This window comes from Limulus polyphemus, unplaced genomic scaffold (assembly GCF_000517525.1).
Source record: "Limulus polyphemus unplaced genomic scaffold, Limulus_polyphemus-2.1.2 Scaffold3518, whole genome shotgun sequence".
In the NCBI taxonomy this organism is placed as follows: domain Eukaryota; kingdom Metazoa; phylum Arthropoda; class Merostomata; order Xiphosura; family Limulidae; genus Limulus; species Limulus polyphemus.
In genome coordinates this window covers 106,780-112,510 of record NW_013669128.1, presented here as the reverse complement: position 1 = coordinate 112,510, position 5,731 = coordinate 106,780, and the positions used below count along the sequence as shown (strand labels likewise).

At 37.7% G+C, this 5,731-nt stretch overlaps 1 protein-coding gene across 1 annotated transcript in view; it reads right to left on the bottom strand.

Moving 5' to 3' along the window:
- Window positions 1-5,731, bottom strand: part of LOC106469506 (arf-GAP with dual PH domain-containing protein 1-like) — a gene marked incomplete at its 3' end in the record, with an annotated part of 33,166 nt that overhangs the window by 5,763 nt on the left and 21,672 nt on the right. The window lies entirely within an intron of this gene.

The following is a 5,731-nucleotide window of genomic DNA, read 5'->3' as shown; positions in this document are numbered from 1 at the left end:
TGTTAAAATGCAAATCTAACTTTAATACAAAAAATCTACTGAAAATCTTGTTTTGCATTTGTAAAGTTATACTTTTCCTACAATGTATTTCCAATAGATTACTCCTCTCACAATAGCTTTTCTTGTTCAGTGCTGCCCTCTATATGCACAATTTTTACTTAGCACTAGCCTTGATACTCCCACCTACTCTCACATAAGCATGTGACAACCCTCACCAATAGGAGTGCAACACACCCTTCAGATACAGCTGGCTCCCTCTATACTGTAGAGTCCAATCTTCACTGGAAGTGGGGAAAATGGTTGGAGGTCAGTATCTATCAGAAATACATTTTCAGTGTAGGAAAATTATCACTTCCGGTACGATACCTTACCTCCTCTCACATAACAGTTAGAATCCCACACTGAAATGGCAGATGGACTAGTGTAAAATTTACCTAGATGAGCACCCATCAGAAAGCATTTGAAGAGAGCCCGTAGAGTGTGAAACTTCAATGTAGAGAGATACACCCATGGGAGACAGCACCACATCAGTACTAGGTATACTTTTTGCCCGTTACGAATATGTGTTGCTAAATTGGGCAGAAAGGACGTACATCAAATGCATAATTGGATGCACCAAGTAGTGTAAAGTGGACAGGGCACATCAGACCACATTTGGTGGGTCAACTCCAGTCCAAAACCAGGTAGAATTGAATATTTATTGTCCAGTCCAAGGTAGGAGGAGGGTCCTTACCATTTTCACCTCAAGATTAGAAAGCAGAAGGGAAAATGGCTCTGGTGAGAGGACACCTGGGTATTGGGAGACAAGGAAGATTAAGCCAACCAAACAAGTTGGTGAATCCAACCCTTAAGCGTCACAGGGAAATGTCTCGGGTAGCAAAAGGGTTCCAATGAAGAAACAGGCAGGAACCATGGAAAGAAGCCATGCAAGTAACATAGTACCAGAAAGCACAAACAGGACAGAAAAAACAAACCAGAATTGGAGAGGGAATACATATAGGAAATGGAAGGAAGTTGTTAGATATACATGACTGTTTCATTTAAATTTAATACAAGAGTTATGATTTAGACAGTTATAAAGGGCGAGTATTAAATTTAGCATTTTTAGAAGCAATAATTTATCCCACGTTTGTTTACATAACTGTGTACAAATCATATGTTGTGTAGTTCACTAGTCAGTGATTGTTATATTGTTGCATTATGTTACTAGAACCTTCCGAGTTTTTCTCGTTGTTTTACTGAACATTGTTACATCATAAGGTCTCATGGTTAGACTGCATGATTATGAGTTTAGCCATAAAGAGCATATATTGGAAATTTCTAAAGTGAAAGTATCACAACTTGTACTGTAATAACAGAGACAGAAGAGAATAATTTATGTTGTTAAAGGCTGTTCTAAAGTGATTGAATGCTGCCTGTGTGGACTTGATGACTTAAAGCTCTGGATACAACTGTGGTAACCAACAGTTATAGTGGTGACTTTAAAGTGAGTATCACAGCCTTGTATTGTAATAACAGAGTAGAGGAGAATAATTTTCTTGTCAAAGGATCTTCTAAAGTAATTGCACTCAACAGTGTGAACTTTGATGAAAAAGAAAATTATCTAAAGCTCTGGATACAACTGTGATAACCAACATTGTAAGGAATTTTTGTACATACATTTGACATTTAAATATTATTTTAAAACAAGTGGATTGTGTGCTGTCTATTTATTGTTGAAATTTATCGCCAACAAGTCACAGACACCTACTGCAAAGAACTGCAGTCCTATAAAATCTGACAGGAGTGAAATAGGTGTTAATGTGATGCCACCTCTATAAGCTACTGATGTCTTTGGAGAAAACTACGATTTGAATAAAGGAGAACATAGGTACAGTGGCAAAGGATATGGGAAATGTTGATGGCAAAGATAAATGACCAACAATGACCACAGGAAAATAGGAGCCAAAAATAGGTATTCAAGGACAGATAGTATAAGAAACAGGTAGCCTAGGATTTAAAGAGGTTGGGTAAGGGCAGGGAGAACCACACTGAGGTCCCAATCAGGAATGGGCAAAGGATGAGATGAACAAATGAGACAAGAAGGATGGGACAGGAGAGGAAAAAAACACTACAGGAATAGGAAAAACAGAAGGTAATGGATAAGGGTGCATGATAACCAGCAATGGGAGACACAGTTGAATCATTGTTGAACAGCCACGTAAAAAATTCTGAACACTTGAGTGAGAAGGAAGGTAACAATGTTGCAGAGAACAATTGCAGAAAACATGCCATTTTCTCTGATAAAAACCATTAAGGACGAAGGACAGACCAAATGGGAAAGATTGGGTGCTATACATATGGAGAGTTCAGACCACCTAGCAAGGGACTGGACAAATGCAATGTGTCAAGCCAGAGTTGGGAGTGGGAAAGTGGAAATAGTAACTGAGGGGGATGACTGAATGAGGGTAAGGACTGGAAACTGCAGTTGAATAGATCAGAAAGGAGCAATAAGAAGGACTCAACATGAGTGGTTTGGAAACGGGATAAAACTCTGTGAAGGAGGCAGATAGGAGGATAGACAGAAATGTAAGGGTTGGATCAATTCTGACTGAAGGCATCTACCACCAAAACCAAAGGATATGGAACCAGGGACCAGCAGAGGGGTTTGTGAATTGAGGTGGAAAGCAAATGCATCCAGAAGTGGAATACCCCACTAGACACACAATCACTGAAAAACCTGGGGATCTAGGAACTACTTCATGGGGAGAATCTTGTCAGGATGAGAAAAGCGAACTGCAACAAGATTCAGAGCACCGGGACATGACATGTCAGTAGGTGTGTGTGATAAGAATTAGTCTATAAGAGGAGTTCCAACATTTGAAAACAAAGCTAATGTGAACAGGTGCCCCATTGGCAGTCGATGTAAGACACAATGGTCAAATAGGCAGAATGGATCATGACCAACTTGCACTGTATTAAAAAATAGAAAATGATTCAAAGCTCAACAAACAGCAAGTAATCCATTAGATTGAGGTATAGAGCTGATTCAACTAAAGACCAATGATCTGTGTTCTTCTGGGAATCCATAATTGTCCCCCAACCCATCAAAAAAGCATCTGTAAAATGATGGCTCAGGATAGGGAGGTGTAAGAGGAATGCCAGCCATGGCATTGTCCCTGTCATGTCATCAGGCAAAACTGACATGTATTGATTGTGGGAGAAGGATAACAGGTTCCAGGGGATCCTGAGCAAGATTCCATTGATCATAAACACCCACTGAAGCATCTAAAACTAAGAGCTCCAACAAATTCAACCGAAAATCAGAAGGTTAGGCTCCACCGTGATAGGAGGTGAAATACACTCCCAAATGAATGAGGTGTTGGGTTGGGATGAGAAAGAACTTTTGTAACCTGACCAGCCAACCCACATGAAAAAGCAGATGTCTGGATGTTGGGGAAAGAGGTATGTGAAGGGAAGTATCCAAGACATTTCACTTTGTCATCCAAAAACACAGAAGTGTGAGGAAAAACTTCATGGTGAAACGATAAATGTTGATGAAATGGTTGAGACAGGAGAGATCCATGACAGGAAGATGGTACCAGTCTACTTGGGAACTATGAAACTGGGAATAAAAACCCCGAAGAAGGGTGACTAACAGGTTTGATAACGTGTTTGCAAAGAAGATCTTGAATCGCTTTGGATAGATGCTGGCAGAAAACTAGATCCTGAGGAAAAAGGAAGAGAATGGTAACACAGCAGGAGAGTCAGAAAATGAAGAAAGAGCCCAGTAGATAACACCTGAAGCACACAAGAAGCCATGGTAAAAGTGCTCTATATGTCAACACACCTGGAAAAAATTGCCCTTACTAACTGTATAGTGATGGATGCTGTTCCAGCGAAGGACCCGGCAATGAGGAATCTGATGGCTAGCAACTGAGATCTGGGAGACAGGTACAGACAGAGGGGAGGAAGGAGGAGGGCGAGATAAAGGAATGGGAGCAGGCAAAGACTGTGAAAGATGAGAGAACATGGATTGAAAGGAGGATTGTTGATGAGCAGCCTCCACCCTGGGCTCTAAAGAGTTAAAAAGATCCCCAAAGACTAGACTGGCATAAAAATGGAGCCATATAAAGGTCACACAAAGAAGGATGTGTAGCACTCCTATTGGTGGAGGGTTGTTGTATGCTTATTTGAATGCTACAGCACATTTATATCACATTTAAACACGTGAGGGTAGGTGGAATATCAAGGCTAGTTGAGAGCAAAATTGCACTGGATGAGAAAACGCTTTTATGTGAGTAGAGGTAAGATATTATATTGGAAAGCAAAGAACTAGCTGACAGGTTGTAGTTAGTGGCTGATGGACTATGTAATTTGATTGACAGATAGCAATACAGAACATTTTTTGAAAATATTTAATGGATTCAAAAAACAATTACCATTCTATTAATTAGCCTATGACAAACTTTAATTGATTTGTTTGATAACTACTGTACATTTCAAATATAAACAAATGGTGAGGATTTTTCCAATTAATGAGAAATTTAGACTTACACAGGATAAAAATAAAATAAAAATCATTCTACACACCAACAATGTGAACAGGCCTCTTTCTTGATTATCAAGTGTCACTGTTCATTAAAATAGAAAACAAAGTGAAAACTGATATAGTGTAATTTTATGCATGAAAGGGCAGTAAAGTTTTTTTACATGCCATTTTAAGGTACAAATGATACGTTATGTTTAAGATGCTACAATATATACCATGACTTCAATACAACTTATTTCATTACTGATATCAAACAAAATAAAAGCTAAGTGCTAACTCAAAAATTAAGATGAGTATCACATATAATATATCTGGGAAACAGTTTAAAGGAAATTCTTATTTTAATTTAAGCAATGATCATTAACTTAAAATTGATATATCCTCATACTGTACTAAGTGACAACAAAAACAGAAAGAAATGGTTTAAGATAAGCTGCATTTGGAAACCTTCTCACAAAATATATAACAAAGAAACCTATAAACAATTTTTCTACTGTACAAACAATTGGACAAAATGTTTAACAACAAAGATAAAATTGAAACATACAGCCACAGCAGTGATTACAAATTAACATGTAAAGACTGCAGTAATGTATAAGTAGGTCAGACAGGATATTCCACAGAAACAAGAGTTAAAGAACATTCAAGAATTTGAAAATTGGAGAAAAATGGACTTAACATTTGCATCACACATTATGGAAGCCAAATACTAACTTGATCTACAAAAAACTGCAAATTTTAATGTGTCTGTGAAAAATTAAGTAACATGGAAATTTTATAAATAAATAAAAGTACAAATCGAATCCAGAGAAGTTCTATATGATCATACCTACTCCTCTCCACTTCTCACCCAACCTGCCTCAGGGAAAATGTCAAAGTTACCTCTGGTTCTTGGGTTAAACATGTACATACCTGTTTACAAGCTAGTTCAGTCTGTACCTGATGATGCTTTTACTGGCAAAACGATGCTTCTAATAAATATTAGGATATGTACAATTGTCTTTGTTTTTCTCAATTCAGTAATAATGTTACTTACTTACTGACTTGTTTTCAAAACTTGGTATCAAAAACAGATTATCTAAATTTGTTTCATGTTTGTGTTTTATCTAAGATGATAATAAAATATTAGTGTCTTATGCCTTCTTGCTAGCATATGCAATAAGGTTGCTTGATTTTGAGAAGAGAATCACTACCTGCCAT